Raw genomic sequence first — 17,447 nt, 5'->3', positions numbered from 1 at the left:
ACACAACTGGCCTTATGATTTCTGACTGTAACATCTGCTCTTTAAGGTATTTCCTGACAGGAGACTAGAAAATTGTGTACATGTTAGGAGGAAGAGTCCCGTTAACCAGTGTTGAGAAGTCAAAGTCATAAAAGTTCTCGGGTGTTTCCACTGACTGTGTACTAATTGTGGGAGAGGCAGGCAGACATTTTGGCTTTTTCTGTAGTGGCAATCACTGGAGGATATAATTGAGTGTGCTAGTGTTCCTTCTCCCAGATTAGACTGTTGCATTAAAAAAACAACAAAAAAACCCCAAACAAACCTACTCCCACCCTCCCCCCCCGCCCCCAATCACACCGAAAAAAGAAAAACAACCCCAAAAACTAAACCCCACCCAGACAAACAGAAACCCTCCACCCTGACGTCCAGCCCTGGGCCTCACCCCACAGGTGACAGGTGGGTGTTGGGCAGTTGCCCTGGGACGCCCCAAGCCCTTAGCTCCCCTCGAGCCCGGGGCAGTCCCCCGTGCCCTGTATAACTGAGCTGCTGCGTTTCTAACTACTGACCCAATTGCTCCTCCTCTCCGTAAAAACGCTTTGCGATTGGAAGCAAGTTCTGTCATAGCTAGTGGTGCGAGAGGCAGGGAGGCGCAGAGAGGACGGCAAAGCCAAGGGAGTGCGGGTGACTGTGAGAAGGTTCTGGAAGCTGGGTGGTGCCTCCCCCAGACAGCAGATGGAGAGCTCGCCCTTGGGGCTGCTGGCAAGCTCCGGCCTGGACTTCCCTGAGCGGACCGGAGCTGAGGAGAGACAATGCTCCCAGCAAAGGCTCTTATTTTGCAGTATCTGGTTTACTCTGAGATTCATACTATTATTCTGGTATTTGTGCATAAGGCTGTAAAGCTGGGGGGAGGGGGGAACTGGGGGAGGGGGGGGAGCAGCTGTACATGGGAAACACAGTGGTTGTTTTGGTTTGCTTTTTTTAAAGCAGCATTGGTGCCCTTTATTTTCAAGCTCAGAGGCTGTTCATGATTCATTCTGCAAATAACAGCATCACTGAAAGATGTATTCTGCATGGTGCTTAAATGTGCTAACATACACAAATCTGTCTGAAAGTGAGATAAATCAAAAGATACACGTGATGTAGAAGAGCAGTACCAGATCACTTGTATAGTTAATGGCTGTCATTTTAATGTGACAGTCATTCTGGAAAAATAATTATTTTTCCCTTATACATCACTTTAGGCTTTTGGATACAACAGCTGAGGATGAATTGTAATAACCAATGAAGAGTAATTTGCATTACTAAATACTTTCAGACACAAAATCGGTATCTTTTTTACATTACAGATGAGCAAATTGTGTTATGCTCAAATAACCTAGAACCAGCCTAACAGCAAATTACACTTACAGTGGAAAAGGGGAGGTATAAAGTAATTTGACTATATATAGCCTTGATGCTGTAGGCATTCTAAAGAGGAACAATGCAGGGAACTAGAAGAGGCCGGTGGTGAAAAGCACGCTCTTCTGGTCCTGAGGCGCTCTGCCGTTGCCCTGCTGGAATCAATGGTGTCTCCATCACTTTCCTTTTCCGCTAAATGGTGCCAGGCTGCAGCTACAGCAGTGTTTCTAGATGTGTATATAGCCAAACATTAATGTGGGTTTAACTTTATTTTAGTTAGGGTTTCAAAAATTCATGTTTATAATTAGTATACTAACTAGTGTATTTATTCTCATTGACTTGTTTCATGCTTTGAGTTTTATCTAAGGAAGCAAATGGGGGGAAAGGTATTAGTGAATGATTCAACCTTTTTATATGCACATTTAATAGTAAGCAAAGCCTGGCTTCTTCCCCCCCCTCAAAAAAATACAGTGATTTTTAGAATAAGCATTTGTAAAAGGTAATTAATTTCCTTCCAAAGTCCAGTTATATTAATAAAAAGGTAAGAATTAATAAATTAACTATTTGAAATCAGTGAGGCTGAAATCCAAGCTTCTGCCTCCAGCTGTCACTGTACCTATTAGGTACTTGAAAAGATAAAGTCCACAGCTCCAGATAGGGGATTTTTTTTCCTCGTCTGCCTAGTGAAGGAAAACTAAATGTGAAGTGGAAAGAGCAAATTAAATAGCCAGACATGTTACCTGTCAGCGTTAGGTTAAAAATGTATCTGTCCTACTTGGATCTGATACTTAAATTTGTTATTGGTAGGCTGCAAAATATTGGAAATAGGAGTTTAGAGAAAAGCTGGTTGCTGGCCATTGAGAATATCCATTTTTTCAGTGTTATTTCAGTTACCACAGGGCGCTCACAGCGCAGTGTGTACCATCCTACTAGGAACAGGATTCAAAGTGGAATTTCTTTTGCGGAGACTATTGTCAATTTTTATTGATACAAACAGTAAGAGCAGCACTTGACTTTTGACATGGATCTGGATTATTAGTAAGCAAATAACTAGAGGATACATTCTAGAACCCGTAGTAATCTCACGGGGCGTGGGGAGGCTTTGCTCAGCAATATCCTGCTGCAATTTAGTCTGGAAATGAGGCCCCCTTTATGTAAATTTTTACTGGCGCCAGCTAGCTGTAACTGCAGTCTGGCTCTGCGTTGGCAGCAGCTAACATGTGTCATGGACTACTTCTGGGCACGGATTGCAGGAGCACTCTGGTTTCTGGACAGAAAGAGCTGCACTGACGTATGGGGAAAGATGTACAAAGCAACCTAGGTGTAATTAGATTGCTAGTAAGTGAAAATACTGAGGAAATTTCAGCTTTCTTCCCTTTTTTAGTGTGCTGTCTTGCCCGTGCTGTAATAAATTTCTGCTTGTTGGTACTACTGTGTGGTATGTGGGAGGTACTTCACTGCACATAGCTGCTGCAGTGCTAATAGTTGGCAGCACAGAAGGCAGTACAAAGAGTCCGAGTGGAGGCACTTGCTGTTGCAACGTTCCCTTGGAGGCTGTGGCACGCTCAGTGAGCTGCAGGGGCTCTCCTGACACGTTCAGTCACTTGTGTGGAGAAGTGGGAGTTCCAGCAGGCTTTAACAAGCAGATGTAGGCTACTAGCTGAGAGGTACAACAGCATAGCTCAGGCTGGCTAAAAAATAGTACTCATGCTGCTATGTAAACAAAACAAGATCTTAGTGTCAAGATGGCCGACCTGGAAGTCTACTTGTAGCTCGTGATACTTATGCAAATGAGCTACATGTCAGTGGCTTACTCGGAAGAGGAAGCTCAATTTGCACGTGCCACCTTCTCGCCAGGTAAGAGAAGCAACTTGTTTTCTGCATTAATGTTTTAGAGGCCTTTGAAGTTATTTTTCCACTTAAGTGCCCATCCCCCACTTTGGCATAATGCCAGGAATTAAACTGGAATATAAGAGGTGTTTTCTGGGAAGCCTGGAAGTTGTTTGTCTTGCTGTAATTATTTTGGGGTTACTGTTGTTATGGGGAGTGTTAACTAGCAATTCTTGTATAATGTTGACTTAAGTAAAACTGAAGGCTTTAAAAAATATTGGAAATTTGAGTATGCAGTTTCTGCTGTTAATGTTACTGGTTTTCTTTGGTTCAAACCTCTACTGTTTTGCTACTGTGTTATTTTTGTCTCTATAGTGACACCAGTTGATGCACATGAAAGCTTAGCAATACTGTGAGCTTACCCCTGAAAAGGGTGCAGAATTAAGAAGATTGAATCCACCAGTGGTGGTTTTTGGCTTCACGGTATTATGAAGAAACTTCATTATCCTCGTTGTGGTTTGAATTATTTTCTTTTTGAGATGGCAAAGCTGTTAAGTATTGGACACTGAACTGTTGTCCATGTATCATTTAGTATGAATGCACATTCCAAAGTGCATTTATGTAAATTTTAAAAAGGTGTATCTGTAAATAGGGAGATGGAATCAAATATGACATGTATCAGATCTTCCCCCTCAGAAGACAATAAGCTTGCCATAGAGCAGGAAATTTTAACAAAATTACAGTATTGCTAACTACATAATATACTATAATGTGGTTATGCATGTAGTGCATGAAATAACTGCATGGGGCAGATGAAGTAGTTCTGCACAAATGTATTTACGTTGTTTCTATTTTACAAGTCAAAGTTGTGACAGGGTGGGAGACTGGAAAGGGGAGATGGTAAAAGAAAATGACTGGATCTGGGAAGTCTCTTACCTAGAAGAAAGAGATAACTGGAGATTCCTGAAGAGGCAAAGGAAAACATGGTCACTTAAAGGTGGACAGCAGCTCAAGATAGTGATGTGGAACTTGCAGTAGATGGGCCTGGTCCAGTTGAAGGAAAATGAGATTAATTAAAGAGAATAAAAAGGCAGAGGGCAAAGTAGGCAGGTAGATTATTGAGCTTAAAATGGCAGTGATAGGGACTAAAAGTATTGGAGCCATTCTGAAATGGACTGTGTATTAAGGCCAATAGAGAAGATGTAAATATGCTAGGAAAGAGAACTATAACTGGTTGATATTGGAGGGGGGGTATTCGGTGATAATAGAGAAAGAGATACTTCTGCATTGATATGGCAGAGTAAAATGCTGGATGCCATTGACTCGGGCCAAATGAGTCATCTTTTATATGTATCTCATTTACTTTGCAACCTTTGGTAACTTTTTTTTAGTGATAACTTAAGATTTAATATGGGACAAAATTTTGCTTGATATTTAGAAGTCTGGCTATGTGCATGTCCAGACTGAAAAAAGTACAGGAATGGTGTGTTGGGCTGTGTGTGCAGGTGAGAAAGTATGTTAATAAGTATATGGTAGATTTCTGCAAATAAATTGTATTAGAAATTGCAGTTAACCACTATAAAGGTTGTCCATAAAGGGCAAATTCTGTTAAAATCAGTCTTGCTTTCATTGCAATATGAAGGAAGTAATTAAGGGTCCCTCCCTCCTTTTCTGTAAAGTCTAAGCATGAGGGTGGTAGAGGAGAAATAGCATTGAGTGGGGCATGAAAAATGTAGAAAACTGATTAAAAGAAATAAAGTGTTCCTGAGAAAGAACCTTGACTAGTAAAGTAAAGGATAACAACCATGAGATTTTCAAAAATTGAGAAGTTCTGACTGTGATGTAGGCGACAACGGTAATATGATTCATAGTGAAAGACAAAATGTTGACGATTACAATAACTATTTTTGGATTTTTTAGGTAGAAGTGAGATTACATTATATCATCTCAGGTGACTTAGGTACTTAAAATCTAGAAGCTGCAAGGAAGATACTAAAGAGTCCATGATAGCCATTTCTTAACAAAGGCTACAAGCAGGTCTTTGTAATCTGTACCCAGAAGTTCTAAAAGAATTGGCAGAGAATATTTCTTTTCTGAGGTGCCCCTCCCAATAACTTAAAATACAAGGGAAATTCCAGAAGACCTTGAAGAGTCCGTATTTAAAAAGGTCAAGCAGGATGACCTAAATAACTATTTAGCCTCACATCAATCCTGGTGAAAAATAACAGAGGGACAACTGAGGGATTTGGAAAACATGAAAGGATATTATTAGAATTAACACTGAGGTGGTATAATGGAAATAAAACTTTCTGTAATTTGTTTTATAATAAAGTGCCTTGGTGTAAATACCCAGTATGTATTATGCAGTTATGCCTTGATAGAGTCTTTTTTCTTAAATAACAAACAACTCCCTTCCCACCCCAAATCTATATCAATAAAACATCAACTTGATTTAAAAGCTTTTTAAAGTTTTTGAAGGGGAGCGGGGGTTTACTTGTTGCAAGTAAAGTTTCATTATGATTAGTATTGTAAAGCAGTTAATTTTTGTTAACTTGTAGAAGATAGAAAGATTGACTCTTAGATTCATCTGGGTCATTTGCATAGTGGGACCCTCTTGAACAGTCTACTGTTGCACAGCAAAATCTGAAGTTGTATATTTAGAAACCATCCATTACAGAACATACCTGTTTAACAGGAAACCCTACCCTGGCATTAAGTAGGGATCACAGAGACAAAAAAATTGAGCTGAAGTCACAAATGGAAGTAGAGGGTCTGAAACTCTGTTGAATACAGAGAAAGAGCGCAGTCATACACTTTAATCTGCCTTGGTTATACTGAAGATGTGAATTCTGCAATCAATACAGGTTAAAGCCCTGTTGCCCACCAGTTGTTTTTTTTTTTTTTTACAACATTGAAGAATTAGGAAGGGTCCTGGGAAAAGGCACAAAACCACAAAACCAGTAAAATAATTTAAAAGCTAAACTGATAATTTAGGTTGGAAGGGACCTCTGGAGGTCATCTAGTCTGATATCTTCAAAGGAGAGTAACTTCAAAATTGGACCAGGTTGCTCCAGGGTTTGTCAGCGTGGGGTCTGAAAATTGGCAAGGGTGAAGATTCCATAACCGCTTTGGATAAGCTGTTTCAGTGTTTGATCACCCTTGTGAAGAACTGTTCTCTGTATCTATCTGGAATTTCTCTTGCTGTAGGCTGTATCTGTTTCCTCTTGTCAGTGTGCTGTGTATCTCTGAAAATACCCTAGGTTTGTCTTTATGAACACCGGTAAGGTTGTTGAAGAGAGCAATTAGTTCTTAGCACTTAGCTACCTATTCTTCATACTACACAAATTCAGCTCAGTAGTCTCACCTCATCTGTTATATCCTCCAGCTTTCAACCATCTTGGTGGTCCTCCACTGGACATGCTTAGCAATATCTGGTTTGCATCCCTGATCCCAAAAGTGGATGTACCATACTTCAGATGTAGTTTCACAGGTGACAAGCAGAGTGGAATAATAATTTCCTTTGATCTGCAGGCTATGATTTTGCTTATGTAGCCCAGTTTAGAGTTTTAAAAGAAAGAATTAGTATAATGCAGTAATTCCATTGGATGTGTTCCTTCAGAAAGCAAAAAAGTCTACTAAAATAGGCACTCCAATACAGAGTGGGGAAAAAGGTAATAGGAAGCTGGAGGCAGACTACCTAGTATTTAAAAATGGTGCACTTTTTTTGGTTTTTAATTATCCTGTGAATAAAGGAAGCAGTGACATTTTTTTCTTTGTTTTGTCTCCTTCTGGAAAGAAATGTAATCTTGATTGAAGACAGGCTTAAAAGAATGGCCAACCTATGGCACTTAGATGGCATATGGATTTGGAACAGCTGTGTTCAATGTAATCTAAATTTCTGGTTATTGGATACAGTTACCAAGTAGGGACTGTTACAACCTTTATCACTAGTCTGACTCAGAGCTGGTTCTGTATTTAGCCAAACCATGCCCAGCCTTATACTGATTTGGTGAGACCCCACAAAAGTTGTCCAGGTCTTCTGCCCAAGAGTAATTACTGGACTGTCTCATCTGGTGGCTCTTAGCCAGATAACATATTTATAGATGATGAGGTCAAGAAAGTTAGCCAGCTTTGTATTAGCCTAGTGCCTTTCTGGTTTCAGCAAATGATGGCTAAGGCCATTTAATGGCCTGATGAGACTAGAAAAGGTTCCTTTTGTTGTCATGCTATACAATGTCTTCCTTAATTCTAGCAGTGTGGTATTTTTCACCAGACATGTTGCAGTGATTCTGGATACTTTCGTTGTTTCCCCCTGCCCCCTCCCTTCTGAAAGCACACTGGGTGTTCTTAATCTCCATGCAGCAAAACTTTTAACTGTTGAATGAAAACCTTTATGGTCAAGAGAAGTAAAATACCTAGTAATATTCAGTCATCCTAGTGGTGTGTAGTCAGCGACCTTATCTTCTTTATATTTACAATGTTATTTCTCTTTTGTTGTGGGACTTTTTTCTTAATTTGTGGTCAGACCTGCCCAAAAAATCTCATTTTATGTGATGTTCTCCTTTTGCAGTTAAATCTGCTTGCTTTGGTTTTGTTTGGTTTTTTTAATCAAAGAGAACAATACTTAAAGATGTGAACAGTGTGACTTTTATACTGCCTGGTTTTAGAACTTAGATGACATAAACATCAGTCACAAGCATATAGCTATCGTTTGCGGTGTAGGCCTGCATGCTGCATATGTGTGTTGGCGTGGGAGGAGAAGAGGTCCCTTGTGTTCTCCATCAGCAACCTCACAGAGGGAATGGTGAAGCCTTGTTTAGCTCTTCTGAATAGATCTGAACTCTACGTAGGAAAGATCAGCTAATCTATGCTGCAAACAATGAATATATTACCTTCACTGAAAACGGTTATATTGATGAAGTTTTCCAGCTTTGAGGTGGAGCATCAGCAACTTCCAGTGCATGCAGATGCATCCAATATGGGGTTTGGAAGGGGTCACACCTGGATTTGCTATCACAAGATGTGGTGGAAAGAGAATGCTGAGCATGCTGTAGCCCAGGATTTTGTGCTGACTTTCCTAATGGCATCTATTACCTGTGTTAAAGGAGAAGCCGCTGCCTGAGCATTCAAACACCATTCAGGGAGTCGCACACACACCACCCAAGACTTTGACTGTTAGCACCGGAGTATCTTCACAGCAGGTACCTCCACTGAGCCGACAGGTGCCCCTCTTCAACTCCTCACTCACACATACACACTTGGGCACTTTCTCCCCCCTCAGGCTTAACCCCCAGTTTCCCTGAAGCAGTCTCTAACACTACGTGTGCCAGATTAATTTACTGAGTGGTACAGCAGTAAAACACAGCTCAAGCTATGTGCCTCTGGGGAGGGACCTCAATCAAAGAAATCTGTGGGCTATTATACCCTTAGAGCTTAAGTTCTTCTCCCCTCAGGTGATGGTTTGGTCCAGTAGCCATATCTGAGTCTGCAGTCTTAGTGTTCTTTATTGGATTCTTTCTCTGTCTCCAGGTGCGACATTCCTTTTTCTTTGCGGATGCAGCTTCTGCTGATGGTTGTGGCTACCATACCTTTCTGGTTTGCACTAGTTTCAGGGCCTTCTGTCATGTAGCTAAGAGAAAATTCAGTATATGGTCAGCATATCCAGGTGAAAGTTCACAGCTTGCAGCCTAAGGCTTTAGTAAGCCTTGCTACTAATGCTATGCACTGGATTCCATTTGAGCTAGAAAGTGAATTCTACAACATGTTTGACAGCAGCAGGGAGAATGAAACTAATGTCTCATGAGCTAGCTCTCAAAGTGAGAAAGCTGTAGAATTGCATTTGCTTTCTGTTATTGGCTAGGATAAATCAAGTATCATGCATGCCAGCACAAGAGCTGCATGTATGTTCCAGGAAGCATTGCTGACAGTATAAAGCAAACTTTGTAAATAACTTGCATTCTCCAGGCAAGGAAATTATCAGCCAACTCGATAATGGAGGAGAGGCATTGCAAAACCAAGTCCAAGAGTGTTCATTTGGCACAGAAAATCCAGCTATCACAGCACCTATCAAAGTTAAAATGTTAAAACTAAACTTTAGTGCCATTTCAACTAGATGGATGCAGGCTATCAGTTGGTTTCGACATACCATGATTATTTCGAACTTAGTATGGGAGGTAAGCGTCCTCTAGGGGGAAGGCTTTGCCTCCATCTTATAAAGAGAAGTGATTATTTCTAACAAAGAACTAGCATTCATTTAACAAGGATGTTGGAACAACAGCCCACAGAATAATGAAAGCACTTTAATGAATGCAAACCTGATAAGACTGGCTTATACTTGAGCTGGGAAAAGCTAACGCTATTTATCCCTTAATAGCTACAGTGTTGTTTGCTTGTATGCAAAATCTGACCAGTTTTTAGTCTCCAAGCACAATATTATTATTTGTTTTTAAATCTCAACTCTGTTAAAATGGCATGTATTCCCTGACTTATTAGTCCCTCTTTGCTGCTGACTTTCCCTAGAGGAAGATGGAAGCACTTTGGCGATCAGTACTCTACTTATGGTAAATGGAAAAGACACTTTTCTTCCTAACCAGCTGTGGTAATGGACTATTCTGTTCAAATGCAGCATATGTATAGTTTGAAAATTGTCAATAGGATCTTTTTCTTCACATATTGAAGGGTTGCTGTGATACTGCTGTAGCTTCTGCATCATTTGGGAAGGCCATCGTACTGTTAGCAGCAGCCTCTACTTTGGGCATTGTGCGCTTTGAAAACAAGATGGAAATGCTCAAGATTTGTTGACTATTTAAAGAAAAATACATTAGTACCTGTGCTTAAACTTGAGCTTCATTTGGTTCTGAGTAACAAAAGTTAGTTTACAATTGTTTGAGAAGAAACCATTTGGGTGTCCAACACCACTGTCTTGATTGTCAAGAAGGCTGGTCCAGACAAAGTCTCTGCACAGGTACTGAAGTCAGTGAGCACAGTGAACCTGAGCCAGTGCTGTGAACCCGAACCCACCGCACTAGTATGTTAAGATGTGGAGCCTACCGCTTCGAAACTTTAGCATAAGTGTACTAGGTCTACCAAAAAAACACAACAACCAGATGTAATCCTAAAATTATAAGGTATCTCTAATGTGAAAGACCAAATGCATAAAATGGAAAATGGCAGCATCTACTTCCCAGGCCTCTTTTGTATTATGCTGTGTGATATGACTAGTCAAACACTTACATGCAAATGTATTGTGGTGTGCATATAACGTCAAGAGATTTCACAGAATTTTTGCATCTGAGCACCAGTTGTGGGAGCGAGAAGGTTTCTGTGGATGCCAAACTAAGCAGATACTTTCTAAGCTTTATAGCTTGCTCAAAGAATTGCTTCCTGATTTGCAATACAGTTTAAGTTCCAAGGAATAGAGATGGTTTTGATATAAAACATTTTCAAGTTGAGGGTAACATGTAGCTGAATTTCAGTCTTCCTATTTAAGATTCACAAGCAGATTGTCATGTATTTTACAAAAGATGAAAAGAAGCAGCTTGTTTTCTGCTACCTATCAAGCAGGTGTTTTATTTCATGAATCACCTTCGTTACTGTGTATCAAATCACTTACTTGTTTAGGAGATCAATCATGAGGTTAAGTGTTACATAATCGGAAATACATAGTTGGAAGTACAGTATTCCAGATGAGTCGTTTCTCAAGGTCAGTCAAGAGGTGAAGTGATTTGATTTTTTTAATCCTTTAATTCTGTTTTGGAAAGGTAGGGGACCTTTATGTCTTCAAGACTTCAATGCAAAGTCTTTTTCTAAGCTCCTCTGTGCTATCATTGTAGAAATTAGATGGAACAAAACCATAATGATGGTGTTTCTCATTCACATAATATGAACTTTGCATATGAGTATCCATATTTGTGATTAGCTGTTTCCCTGCAAAATTGGGCCAGTCTTCTTATTTGAGTCAAAATGTGGAAATTATACTGATTTGCTGAAGAGCTCTTCACTCCAGTCCTTTTTAGAGGTTAAATAAGCCTTTCTTTATGTACAATACAAAATTTTCATTAATTTGTAACTGTTACCAAGCTAGTACAGTCCATGTAATCTTTTCCCTTTGGTGAAGCACAAGGATAATTTTGAATTGGACTTTGCTTTTGATGTATTAAGCGTTTTGGGGGGTTTGGGTCCCTTAAGAGTATACCACAAAGTATTAGTTTTATTATGTAGCTTAGGTAGTCCCCAACAGATTTTTTTGTTTGTTTTGTTTTTCCCTACAGCAGCCAAAGCATTTGTTGGTAGCTTGGAGGCAGAAAGGAGGCATTTGCTGTGAGCTTCCTATGCTTCTGGAATTTAGCATTGGTTAGTTCTCAGGGGTAGGATTCATTTCACAAGCATAGTCATGTAGAGGCGTTTTAGATGCTCTAGGGTATGACTTCTGTTCTCAGCTGTGATTCCAGAAGGGCACTGGTCTCCTCTAGGTCTTGTGTTATGTCTGCTAGCTTCATGCAGATTCCAGAGCATCAAAACCAGCACTAGCTGCCTGTGCTTAGGCTGCTAGGTCTCATACTCTGTGTTCCTAAGTTCCCTGAACTTTTACATTTACCACAGCTTACTATAATCTCTGTCTCTGCATCCTGTTGTCCTTAAAGTTGGAAGGTCTGAGCGCTTCAGAAGTCTTCAGGTAAAACATGACGTTGTACTTTGCTTAAACTGAGATGCATGTGTTCAGATAATGGAGCACAAGTAGTTCTGGTTTTCTCCGTCAAAATATACTACTGTCTCTGTTCTGTGCTCGCATAAATTTGAATGATTTGATGTAGGGAATGGATTCTAGAAGCACTGTCTAAAATTTTTGGTGATGATATTTCCTAGAAACTGTTTTCATAGAAGCATTCTAATCCTCAGCAAAAATGTTGAAACACTGAAATAGGTATATTTGCTCTGGTTATTTGGGGGGTTTGGTCATGTTTATTTCAATATCCTTGTGAAAAAAGACTGAACAAACAGTGGCATTTGGAACGAACTTGTAACTTGTGGGATTTTCTTAGAAGCAGTGCAATTATTGATGAGAATTTCCACCCTTAAATGAATTCAATATCTGAATAATATTCTTAAAAAATAGGAAAGTGCCTTACATTGTGAAATATGACCTGCACAGTGTTATAATAACCCTAAGATCAAGAATTAAACCCAGGATATTCAGAACCAATGTTAAGCTTCTCAGAAAATCATACCAGATCATTGGAATTGGTAATCTGAGAGTCATCTAACCATACCTCTTCCATTAAATACCATGTAATCTTACAAGAAAAGCATTTTGGGTGGTTTTGTTCCAAAATTGCATAATACTGTTTTCAGATGTATTAGAAATCTTTCGTTCTTTATTTTACTTGAAAAGCAATGATTTTATGTGAAGCGTAGATTTAAAGATTCGTAAGTATGTTCCATATCCATTGTGAACTTGAATTGTATTGTCTTCTTAAAAAGCATAAACGAGATAAAAGCTGTGGGTTTTTTTTCAAAATAAATTTATTTGCTTTTGTATTTACTTACATGTGTTACTGAGTCTTTCACTTGTACCTGCTGACTAACTGAAGCTTTTTTCCAAAGAAAATGCAAGAGGCAAGATTCTTCTAGGTGACTTTGTCACAATTCCTGACTTTTAGCAGTAGAGTTGACAGAAAAACACTCATCTCCATATCTCACCTTACAGTCAAGACATTTGACAGGGCTAAATTGTTGATCAGTAGCGGAACTGAAATGGAAACAAGACCATCTTCTGCACCAGTCTTGTGCTTTATTGTCCGTGACATAATGTTTTGTGCTAAAGGCAACGACACATCCTCCTTCGTGGTTTGTCATTGTGCATATGCATGCGTGCACAAATGCGTGCACACAAACACACGCACGTGCACTGTGAGTAGAAAACAAGTTTTACAGTAATCCCAAAGTTTTATTTTGGGGTTGTCCCCATTCCGCTGCAATTTTATGCAACTGTGAGGAACAGTCATTTGGTGACTTTTTTGGCCAAAGCCATATGTATCTATAGGGATACACATACATTGTCTTGCCAGCATGCAGGCAGACCTTGCCCTGCAGCTCCAGTTGTCCAGGAAAGCATAGAGAGTTTGTTGCTACTACATTCTTGTCCCAAAGACGTCTGTTTTGCTCTCTCCTTTTTTTGCCTTCAGTGCTTCTCTGCTTTTATAGACTGGTGCGTCTTTGCTAGTGAAGTTCTGCTCTTGGCAAAAGGTCACTTGGGAATCTCCAGGCCTTTGGCCTTCACTGTACCTGGATCTAGTGTAAATCTTCACACATCCCCTCAGACTAACCGATGCTGAGAATCTTTCTGACTCTACTCAGGGATGGATTCAGTATGTATGGTGTCTGCTTCATCCCACCTTCACTGTGTAGATAACCTGAAATATAATGAACTTTTCAGTATTATGGATCTTTGTGAGAAATTAAAGTCCTTCCTATGGAACCGCTGATTTGAAGAAATCTTGAACAGAGAAGCTGAAAAAGCCACACCTTAAAAAGCAGAGAGCAGTTTCCAGAACAAGATGATAATGCAAGAATCTGAGCATTTTGACTTAATTTTTGGTGAGACTGCCTCTATGCCTAGCCAGGTTATTGATTATCATTCTGGGAATTAAGACTTCTAGAAGTGAAGTAAGCCTGATGAACTAGCGAGTTCCTTTTCCAGAACACCCTTTGGTGCAAAATGTTCTGTCAGTTTTTAGGATTTGGTTCTTAGCATGAGAGGCCATCACTTTCTTAGGTGCTTCTATGCCGCATTCTGACTAATCCACTACCCATATGACTTTGAGGCAGAGGAATGGATCACACCAGTCTCTTAACTCCCATCATGTTTCAGCTGTTCTTCAGGGTTACAGTTAAGGATATCTTCTAGGATGGCCAGATGAAGGACATATATCACTCCCAAGCAAAAGGTGTGGAGTGGATTATGAGATACTGCTTCAGACACAAAGAAACTCTTTCTCCCCGCATGAGAGAGAATCTGCTTCAGCCTGTCTTGTCCTGTTGCATAATTGTCAGTCGCACCTTCCTCAGCCAGAATCAGAGAGGGAACCATGTGTTACCAAGACATACACCTATCTATTTCAAGCCTTCAAACAGATTTCCTTACTTCAGGGTAATTCTGGTGCGTATATGGAGTTCTTTCCTGTTACTGTGCGGGTGCACACACTTTCTGGATAGTGCCAGAGGCAATGCCCACTATCCCCGGACAATGCAGGAAAGCAGATTTTTAATGCAGACAGGTGGTTTGGTTCATTGCTTTATCACAGGAGTGGCATAAGCACCATGCTGCTTTTTGAAAGGTAGATCAGCTTGCTGGTGCTTCTACCTTGTTCTCTTAGCTTAGGTATTGGGAAGCTTTTGGCAATGGAATGGACAGAAAATTAATAGGGGACATTTCAGGATGAAATTTTTGGCATGCTGATGTGATAGATCTCATCCCTCATAATTTCTCTATTTTTCTGAAATTACTTGGTAAGCCAAAGCCAGTTGAGTTACCCATGTTGTTCAAAAACATATGTAACTGCTGCGTTATTTGGCTGCCTATGGAAGATCAGTTCTCTTCTACATGGTGTTGAATTGCTTTTGTGTATTTAACCCATCTATTTTCCTTTGCTCTAGTTGTGATGGCTTAGGGAGATGTAAACATAGTCTCTGCCCTAATATCTTAGCAGATCAAGTCCAAATCTTTAGAAGTTTTTTTTTTTTGGGGGGGTGGTGGTGGGGTGTGTGTGTGTGGAACGGCACACGACGAACAATTAGTTTGGGGAGAGGGAGAGTTACAGCAAGCATTTATGTAGTTCATATTGTGTTTTCATTGAGATCTCTCTAAGGAATTGTTCTAAGTTTTCTTTCATTTTGGTCACAGTAGTTAATCTTATTTGGAAGGTTTCTCAATTTTTTTTTGAGCATTAGTTTCAAGTGCTGAGGCATCTGTACATATATTTGATATGAGAAGAGTCTTAATTTTTATCTGGGCTGAGCCAAATTTTTATGGAATTTTTCTCAACTGCTGGTTTTCATTACCAAAAAACCCACAAACATTGCATCTGTCCAAGAACTGTTTAGTTGAATATTGGATTGTGCCAAAGCTTGCAGCGGTGAATCAGTTAAGGATGGTCAGAGCTACTTTGTTAAGCAAAAGCTGAATCCTTTCTCTGGAGTATGTCTGCCTCTAAATGTTCTTTCAGGGAGGCCTTTTGAACTAGGTTAAATATCAAATGTCTAAAGAAAATACTGTGATGGGTAGAACAGATGATTTTTTTCAGAACCTGCCCACGTTACATTCTGAAAGTGGTCCACTGGTGCGGTGATGTGATTATGGACTTCCTCAGACGTAAATTTACCACCATTTAGACAAGTTTTATCAATAGTCAGAATTCCCTGAGATGCAGATGTTTGCCATCTCTGGCCTCATTTTTTGACTTCCCAGCAGTCTTAAGGGAAGACAGAGGTCACTGATAGAGCTGGGATGGCTTAGTTTGGGACAGCTGGTTTATTGACTGTTGTTCAGCTGCACAGATTTTTACTTGCTTGGTGGCTTTCTGAGTATTTCTGGTTTACAGTGGCACTTGAAGACAAATATTTTGCTAGTTCTGCTTTATCATTAAACACCTCATGATGTTGAACAGCTCGGACATCTTTGTGGCAGTAAAATTGCCCAAATGAGCCAAAAGCGTGAGGTTTTTTAAACTTACTTGCTATTGAGCATGGGGAAATGGGCGTGTACAGCTGCGTGTACAGGGAGGAAGAAATTGAGGTCAGAGTTTTGAGTATGTAGGCATACATGATGGGGAAGAGCATCTAGACAGCATAGCTTAAGGAACTTCACGTATAGGTAGATATACAGACACATCATCATCTAGTGGTAAAGTCATAAGCCACTGATAGTTGTGGCTTGAGTAGATTGAAAATGAGCTGGAAATAATCTAAGATGTGATTTCAACATTTTGCATCAACATTGCTTAAGCAGCCCTTGTAACTTCCTGGTTCTAGCTGTTTGTTCATAGCCTTTGCCATCCTCTTCGTTACACTGGCACAGCAAGGAGCTGGACCAGAAAACTGATCTGAAAGGCTGTGCGGGGGGTGGGGGGGAAGCTGGTTCAATGGCTTACTGTGTTGTGTTTTACAAACTGTTCTGCCAACACTGAAATAGTGTAGAGTGGAAATGAGGAATATGGGTGTAAGATCGATTTGTCACTGAAAAAATGCACATTGATCCTCTACTTAAGTGCCAACAATCCTGTAAATATGTGCAGTAACTGCAGAACAAAATTTTTGGTTGTGTCAGGGAAGGACCATTTTTCACAAGCACAGAGTGAAAATAAAGGATTGTTTTGAAGGGCATTGCATAATTTTTGTGTGTGAAAGTTTTGCTTTTGGTTTGGAGGGGGTTGAAGTCTAATCTTTCTTATTGATTCTGGAAAGTATTCTTATTAGTCTGGCTTTACAGAAAGCTATGTCCATGCAGAATAACAATGAGAAAGATCTATAAACTTGTGGAAGTTGTGGTGTAATGTGAGATGGTTCCTTGTCACACTGACATTTAGTCTGACTGAAAAAACAACTTTCTATTTTCAAGTGTAATTTCTGTTGAAATGCTTCCTGCCATAGGTCTGTCTTCCTTCTCATTTCCTCAGTTTACTCAAATCAGTGCAGAACATGAAGAAAGCCACAAATGGAGAAGCAAATGAATTTTGTCTTTTCTTAAACTTGAGCATATAGATGATGCAGGTTTTTTTTTTTTTCTTTGAGAAGTCTCAAGGCTTCTAAAGCATTCAGACTGGAGCAGGATTGTTTTTCAACCTTCTTAAGGAAGATCTTAGAAGAAGTGCTGGCAGACCCTCTGATGTAAAACCTCTTCCGCTTAGAAGAGAAGCGACTCTCCTTGCCTGGATAAGTGTGGAAAGGCAGAACTTGAACTGACTGAAATACTTAGTGCTTCTGAAGCTACTGTGGCAGGAAGGCATTGGCCAACAGGATTCCAAGACGGAGTAAGAGGTTCTAAAGCTCCTTGCTCACTCTTCCTATCAACCTTCATTATCTTTGTGCAGTTTCAAAGTGAACCAGAGCTGTGTCATGCCAGTAATGTCAGCCCAGTTGCATCTCAGTTGAGAAAGAACTCTGATGGCTAGTTTTGGATCTCATGGTTTAGAATCCGGTACTCTGGTCATGGGCTCAATACACTCGTACTGTGACAAAGGTTC

General features: G+C 40.0%; 1 protein-coding gene across 14 annotated transcripts in view; it reads left to right on the top strand.

Moving 5' to 3' along the window:
• The window catches only part of ATF7IP (activating transcription factor 7 interacting protein), a 108,296-nt gene that overhangs the window by 14,194 nt on the left and 76,655 nt on the right, over positions 1 to 17,447 (top strand). For 2 of the 14 annotated variants that reach the window (XM_075079017.1, XM_075078947.1), the window contains exon 1: positions 2,837 to 3,234. The exons of 10 other annotated variants lie outside the window; for them this stretch is intronic. The gene's annotated coding sequence lies outside the window, so the exon portion shown is untranslated. Of the gene's footprint in view, positions 1 to 2,836; positions 3,235 to 3,582; positions 3,691 to 17,447 lie in introns of those variants that run through there. 2 more of the 14 variants (XM_075078922.1, XM_075078906.1) reach the window with 2 other exon arrangements.

This window comes from Phalacrocorax aristotelis, chromosome 1 (assembly GCF_949628215.1).
Source record: "Phalacrocorax aristotelis chromosome 1, bGulAri2.1, whole genome shotgun sequence".
In the NCBI taxonomy this organism is placed as follows: Eukaryota; Metazoa; Chordata; class Aves; order Suliformes; family Phalacrocoracidae; genus Phalacrocorax; species Phalacrocorax aristotelis.
The sequence above is the reverse complement of the archived record's forward strand: the minus strand, read 5'-3'. Positions and strand labels throughout refer to the sequence as shown.